Raw genomic sequence first — 8,186 nt, forward strand, 5'->3', positions numbered from 1 at the left:
CAGCCCGGGACTCTCACCTGCACAGCCCGGCTCTGCTTTCCTTTGTCCCCACCGCCTCCTAGCCTAATTTGACCGCATCATCAGTGACTTTATCACAAGCCACAGAAGAACCCAGCATCCCAACCACCCTACCCTTTAGAAATGTGGCTGAAGAAAACCCGGAATGTTGATGGTGCTGTCAGCAAGGCCAACACTTACTGACTCATTTTGGGCCAAATACATACTAAATTGACCCTCCCCAAGGCTATTGGATAGTTTTAAGGCAAGAAAACTAACTGAGAAAATAACATGCTGTTGAAATAGTCCTGCCATGTAAATGCCTTTCATCACTTGGAAACTAAAGTTGCTCGAAGGTACAATCTATCCTCACCTCGCTCAGTAACAGACCGAGCAGCGGTTGTTAGTCAGGTTGCCTGAACCAAACTAGTCCGGGGTGTAAACCATTCAATACACATGACTTAGACTTTACAGAATAGATTTTTTTTTTTTTTACTTTCCTTTATTAGGGTCCAGGAACTTCCTTCTTAGCAGCACAAAGTTCATAATAAAGTTACTCTGTTAACTGAATCGGAAAGGGTTGGAGGACTAGTTAGGAGGCCAAATGATGGAGGAAATCCCGCCACAGAGGCTGGAGCTTGGACTTGGGGCATCAGCTCTGAGGGGGGGAGTGTTCTTGCCATGTATGGGACTCCAGGCAGGTTGCTACGCCCCTCTGAGCCCCAGTTTGTCATTGTCACCAGGCCGTCTGCGGCTATGCAGGTGGCTACATGCCAGCCTCTCTCACCATTTCCTGCTTGTTCCCTCTGCCCCAGCCACACAGGCTCCTGGCTGGCTCTCCACACACACCCCTGCTCTGGGGCATTGCTGTCCATTGGACAGTCTTTACTAGGATATCCATGAAGCTCTTTTCTCACTTTATGGAGGTCTTGGCCAAGATGTCACCTCCTTCCACAGGACCTTCACCACTTCATCTGAAAGAGCAGCTACCCCTCCTAACAAGCCCTTGCCCCCGGAATCACTCTCTATCTCCTTACTCTGCTCCATTTCTTCTGCTCGGTTTCCTCCCTGATGGTCCTGGATGCTCTTGTTTTAGTATTACAGTTTTATCAAGATACAATTCACATACCACACGATTCATCCATTTAAAGTGTACAATTCAATGTTTTTTACTGGATTTGGAACTGTGCAACCACCACTACTGTCAATTTTAGGACATTTTCATCACCTCAAAAAGAAACCCCAAACCTTTTAGCTATTACCCCTTTCTTTTGTCTCCCCCTACTTTCTGTCTCTCTATATTTGCTTATTCTGGACATTTTATATAAATGGAATTATAATACATGGTTTTTCGTGACTGGCTTCTTTTACTTAATATAATGCTTTCAAGGGTCGTCCATGCTGTAGCATGTATTAGTACTTCATTTCTTTTTTATGGATAAATAATTGTATGCATATGCCACGTTTTGCTTATCCATTCATCTAATAATGCACATTTGGGTCGTTTCTACTTTTTGGCTATTGTGACTAATGCTGTTACAGACATTCATGTGCAAGTCTTTGTGTGAACGTATGTTTTCATTTCTTTTGGGTGTATACCTAGGAGCGGAATTGCTGGGTGATGTGGTAATTCTATATTTAACCAACTGGATAACTGCCAGACTGTTTTCCAAAGTGACTGTACCATTTTGCATTCCCACAAACAGTATAGGAGAGTGTACTATCTCCATGTCTAGAATGTAAGTGACCTGAGAAAAGGAACATTGTTGGAGATGTCCATTCTGTATTCCTCTCCCCACCCTGGAATATAGTGGATGATAAATATTAGATGAATGAATAACATCCCTCTTCTTTTCCTAGAACCTAGCACAGTACTTGGCATAGAGGAAGGGTTTGGAAATTGTTGAAACTTGAAAAGACTGGTGGTTGTGGAATCAGTTTGAAATGAATTATATGCACATTTAATTTTTAGGCTGAATTTAAAATCATTTGTCCTCCTTCCTCCTCCTACACAGATGCACATACTCCATCCACACAGACAGTTAAATACCATTCTCTTATTTAGTTTTCACAATTGCAAACAAATCTATGAACTCACATCAAGGTCCTAGAGACTTGATATTAGGTAAACCCTGCAGCAAGCAAGACCACTGTTGTTATCTGATGCTGGGGCATGATAGTTGTCTTAAAGACAGTGTATTAGTTAGTTTCTGTTATAACAGAATACCTGAAATTTATGCAGAAGTGAAATTTATTTCCTACAGTTTTGGAGGCTGGGAAGTCCACAGTCCAGGGGGGCACATCTGTTGAGGGTCTTCTTCTTGGTGATGATTTTCTACCAGCAGCACAGAGTATCACGTGGTGAGGATGGCAAGAACTCTCTCATGTGTTCCTTATAAAGCCACCAATCCACTCCTGTGACAGATAGCTCATTAGTCCATGAATAGATTAATCCATTCCAAGGGCACAGTCCTCACAATCCAATCACCTCTCAAAGGCCCTGCCTTTCAAATATCATAACTAGATTTTCTGTCTTCTGAATGCTGTTACAATGGGGATCAAGTTTCCACCATATGAACTTTTGGGGAGAATATTTGACCCATAACAGAGAGTTGTGAGTGCCCTACCTACATGTATAGTGGAACAGAGAGGTTTCTTCTATGCATTTCTTCAGGTCAGCTCAGGAGATCTTCAGTTCAGGGTGGTTGGTCATACTATCTGGAACCAAATCCTGACTTGATTGTTTGTCATTTGTGTGACCCTGGACAAGTTATTTTTTCTCTCTGAGCCTCACTTTCCTGGAGTACCAGTGGGGCTGACAAAGTTTACCCCCACAGTATTATTATAAGAATTAAGTAAGATAATATATTATTATGAGGATTAAGTGAAGTGGTATATAACCACCCATCCAATGACTCCCACTTAAAATAAAATCTGAAGTCAAAGAAACTGGGATGGCTGATCCCCCTAATATCAGGTTACTTTGACTCCAAAGCTTATATGCAGTAATAGTGCCAGAATTCTGGAAGAAAAGACCCAGAATTTTAGAGGGCCCAAACTTACTTTTTGAATTCTGCCAAGGAGACAACACTGTCCTATAAATCGCTTGGCAGCTAAGGAAGAAGGGTGGCCCTTATCAACAGGGACCACCTACAGTATTTCCCAAACTGGGACACTTGTATGGGTAAAAAAAAGATGCTATTAATAATTATATGGGAACTGCAAGCATTAACCAGGACAGTCCTGGACAAATTGGGCTGCAGGGTCACCAAAGTTTGTCTATTTGCAGAATCTGGAAGGCGGACCTCCTCAGCAAGGCTCTGGCATGCGTGTGAGTTTCTCTTAGGCTGTTAAACTCTAGGAGCACTGATCAAAGTGTTTTTCTGAAAAGAAGCTCGAAGTCCTCTTAGAAGACTCCAGTTGAGATAAATGGGTCTCTCCTCCGTGTCCATGTTACAGTTTTCAAGCTTCAATAGTCATCTGCCTAGGGTCTCCTGTAAAAGTCACCAGTAACCCAGTTTGATTCTGTTGAAAGCACTGGAATTTCTCAGGTCAAAAAGAACTGGCGTAACTAATATAGAAATAGTGGCTATTATTTTCTGAGCAGCTGTTACATACCAGGCACTGTTCTAAGCTATTCCAGCATCACAACATTCTTTGGGGGTTGTTTTTGTTAGGCCTGTGAATTAGTTTTCTGTTATTTGTAACAAAATACCCCAAACTGAGTAATTTATAAAGAAACAAAATTTATTTCTTACAGTTTTGGAGGCTGGAAAGTTTAAGGTTAAGAGGCACATCTGGTATGGTCCTTCTTCCTGCTGGGGACTCTACAGAGTCCAGTGGCAGCAGAGGGTATCACATGGCAGGAGGCTGAGCAAGAGTACACCGACACGCTTCTTCCTCTCCTTATAAAGCTATGAGAGCCACTGCTGTGATAACCCGCTTAGCCATTAACCCACTAATCCATGAATGGATTAATCCATTCCTGAAGGCTGAAGCCATAACCCTCTTGATGCAATCACCTCCCAAATACCACACCTTTCAACACTGCCACATTGAGGATTGAGCTTCCACATGAGCTTCAGAGGGACATTCAGGCCATTTTACGGGTGAGGATACTCAGGCTCAGAGTAATTAACGAACTTGTTCAAGGTTACATAGTCTGTAAAGGGCAGGCATAAGAATCTGAATCTGGGAATGTCTGACAGCAAATCCTGGGCTCTTTATCTGTACAGCCTCTTTCTTGGGTGAAGATCTTTGATCTGTATCCCCTGGAACCCTAAAACTAACTGATCTCACCATGGAAATCCTTAACCTGGTGTCCATGGACTCTCAAGTGATCCTTAGATAGAATACAAAATAAATCAATAAACACACACACTTTAGTCTGAATTTTATTATTTTTCTCATTTTGAATATAGGCAAACCACAGTAGTATTAGTAATACTTGAAACTTTGTCACCAATGGAAACTATATATTTTCATATCACATCAGTTACAGATCATTTAAAATCCCATTTATAGTTACTGCTATTTCAAAATTACAGTTGTTAGACTTCCCACTAGATCTTGTCACTTAATGTGTTAATAAGAAAGCACATATATCACCACAGAGTATATTTGGTTGAAATTTTTTTTGATAACTGCATTTTAATATAATTGGTTTTCTTTGCAAGCCTGTGCATTTTTTATACATTCAAAAACATTGTTCAGAGAACAGGATCACAGGTTTCCTCAGTCAGCCAACAGGGTCCATGGCACAAAAAGACTGAGCTCCTGCAAAGGGTAGGGAAGTGGGTGACTTATTAAATAAATGATTCAATCTCTGTGCACAGAATTTTGCATAATTTCTCTAAAATATCACCAAGACTTGCACATGTAAGTAGGGAAAGCTTTATGGAAATTTCTCATTTATTCATTCCTTAAACGAGTGTTAATTGGGCACCTACTGTGTATCAGGCTCTGTGAGTAGCATGGGTGAGACAGAAAGGGACAAGACAGACCAGAACTCTGCTTTCATGAAGCTGATGCTGCAAGGGGTCAGGACAACAACAAACAACAATCACATGTATAATTAGCTAACATGAGTGTGTTGGGACTGTGGCCGGACGCACTGAGAAGAATTCCCTGACCGTGTACCACTTGGTGGAGATCTGTGCAATGACTAGGTGCCACCTGGGCAAAGAGGAGCAGAGGAGGGCTCTGGGCTTAAGCAGTTGGGAGCTGGAGCTGGCTGGAGCCAGCTCACCCAGGTTCTACCAGCTGACCACTACTTTTTCAGAAATTTTGTGAGCTGGTTGTTAAACACAGCCATTATTAAAATTATTATATAAACTTACAATTAAATAAATTATATTAAAAACAAAGGACATAAATACCTTTAGCACAGCTCTAGAGGTCTTAACAGGTGGGGCCCACTATATTCTTATACCACATAGGGATGCAGTGCCCATGTGATCTTTCCAGCCAACCATATCTTGCACCAATTTTCTAGCAGACTTTCTAGCAAACCTTCTGGTGCAGAGTCCTATAACAACATCTGAAGTGCTCCAGCAACTACTTCTGGAGGACAGATTTCTGATTAGGTACTTCAAATACTGACTCACTCACTCTGGGGTGCAAATTCAAGTTCATTTACACATGCTCCTTTCTGTTTCACGTGTTTATTCTGAAGAACTCTTTTTTAGAAAAATTTTAAATCTTTTTTGGCAGTTGGCCAGTATGGGGATCCAAATCCTTGATACTAGTGTTATGACACTGAGCTAAACAGCCAGCCCCTGAATACTCTTGTAGTGGACAACCATACAGACAAGGTCACAACATCTAACATGGCCAGTGTATCCCTACTTTTGTAACAGTTCACTATTTCTTCTATTCAGCATTAGATGAAGAAGGTGGGCTGTATTTTGAGGCCACACTGTTTAAAATGTCTGCACCTTTAAACATTATGTTTAATCACATATGTTTAAACACTATGTTTAATCACAGTGGGGTGAGATGCTGTCACTACAAGAGGTAGGAAGGAACCAAGACCCCACGGAGGAAACCAGGGATTCCTGCCTCCGATCTCCACTCACTCCAGAATATACCACTGATGAAATAATCCTAACCCTAACCTGCACTCATTCTCTGCATCCATCTCTTTTGCAGAGCTCATGTAATTCAGTTTGAGTACATTTCATGGTGCAATTCTAATGCATACAATTTTTGCACTTGTGTTTTTACAAGTAAACTCACAGCCACTTAGCCCTGGCACTCATGGAAGGTAGAGCCTTGGAAAATTACGTCTTCTGACTATGGCATCTTCAAGAAGTGGGGAATGAGACCAATAGTGGTTAAGATCTGCCCTTCTGCTGTTACCCAAGTAATTCCCGTGCCTGGAGTACCTCGACCTGCCTGAGCTCTGCATCTCAGCTGTGACCTCCCTCCCTGCGTGACGCCATCCCAGGGATCGCATTTGTGCTTAATTCTTACTGCCACTTCTCCTGAGGTCAAAACACAAATGCCTGAGATCGTCAATGTCAACAGAAGGCTTAAAAAATGAGCCACTCTCATACATGGGAGCTAAAAGGTTGAGCTCATAGAAAGAGAGAGTAGAGTTGTAGTTAACAGGGGCTGGGAAGGTAGGTGGGAGAGAGGAGATAGGGAGAAAGAGGTTGGTTAATGGATACAAACTTACATCTAGATAGGAAGAATAAGTTCTAGTGTTCTATAGTAGTGCTAGTTGTGTATAATTAGCAATAACTTACTGTATATTTTCAAATGGCTAGAAAAAAGGAGTTCGAATATTCTCTACACAATGAAATGATAAATGTTTTCAGTGATGGATATGCTAGTCCCTCTGATTTGAACATTACACTTGTATATGCATGTATCAAAATATCACTTTATATCCCATAAATATGTACAATGATTATTTGTCAATTAAAAAATTAAATAAATATACAAAAATCAATAAATTCCCTTATGCCAGCAATACTTATAAATAAAATTTTTTAAAAATCCTGTGTACCATTATGAAAAACTCTATAAATACTTGAGAATAAATGTAAAGAGATGAGATTGGGGCCCATATGAATGAAACTATAAAATAGTGTAAATAACAGATATGCCAGGTGGGCTGGGTGGCACCTGAGTGAGCTGTAGAGTTCATGCTGGGTCCAAGCGTAGCCAGAACTCCCGATCTTTTAAGACAACCAGAAATCCAAATTTTTGTGACATGTTTCTATCCTTAAATGTTGCAATTATCCCAGGTTTTAAAAGGCCCTGCCCAGAGCAGATAAATCACATGCATTTGCAGAATGAATCAGCTCCATGGGCCAACAGTCGCAGCTCAAACAGCAAAACTCCCCTGAGTCTGTGGATCTGTCTTTTCTTCCTCAAATTCCCAGTCCCAAGCACAGGACCTGGCACAAGAAAATGTTTGCTGAGTGACTAAATGAACAAATAAATCAATCAAGATATTAAAATATTTTCCAATCTATGTGAGCAGTCTGGAGATATATATATAGTGTAGTGTATGTGTACATGTATACATGCTCTCCTTTGGGCCCATGAACAAAGCCAGCTTCTTGCCAAGGAACAAAGAATTCAATATTTGTACAATAATCATAAACCCAGCAACAAGACATCGGTCCTCTTCTCATACCAGTCATTGCGATTCTCAGTTAATTCGTACAACTATTCCGCAAAGTAGATTATATTATCAGCTCCGTTTTACAGAGAAGGACACATCTATAAAGTTTACAGAAATCAATTCACCTGCTCTAGACTGCAGAGTTTGCAAATTTCCCGGTTATCCTCAGGGTAAAGGCCAAAGTCTGTGTAACAGCTCTCCCGTGCCCATGGCACGTCTGGACACATCTCTCACTCCCCCTGTCACTCATCCTACACCTGCCTCACTGGCTTCCTCATACACTCCAAATGTGCTCTTGTCTCAGGGCTTTTGCCCTGATCCTCTGCAGGAAATGCTCTCCCCTGAGATCCTTGCATGGCTCCCTCTCATCCCTTCCAAGTCTTTGCTCAAATGTCACCTTTTCACTGAGAACTCTCCTGGACCTCCTGCCCATCGAAGATTGCAGCTCCCCACCACTTCCTCATTCCCTCTCCTGTTTGCTTTATTTTTCTCTGAAGTTTTTATCACCTTCTAACATACGAGTACTCTATAATTTGATTATTCTTTTTCTGCC

The sequence above is a fragment of the Cynocephalus volans genome, chromosome 1 (genome assembly GCF_027409185.1).
Source record: "Cynocephalus volans isolate mCynVol1 chromosome 1, mCynVol1.pri, whole genome shotgun sequence".
Lineage (NCBI taxonomy): Eukaryota > Metazoa > Chordata > Mammalia > Dermoptera > Cynocephalidae > Cynocephalus > Cynocephalus volans.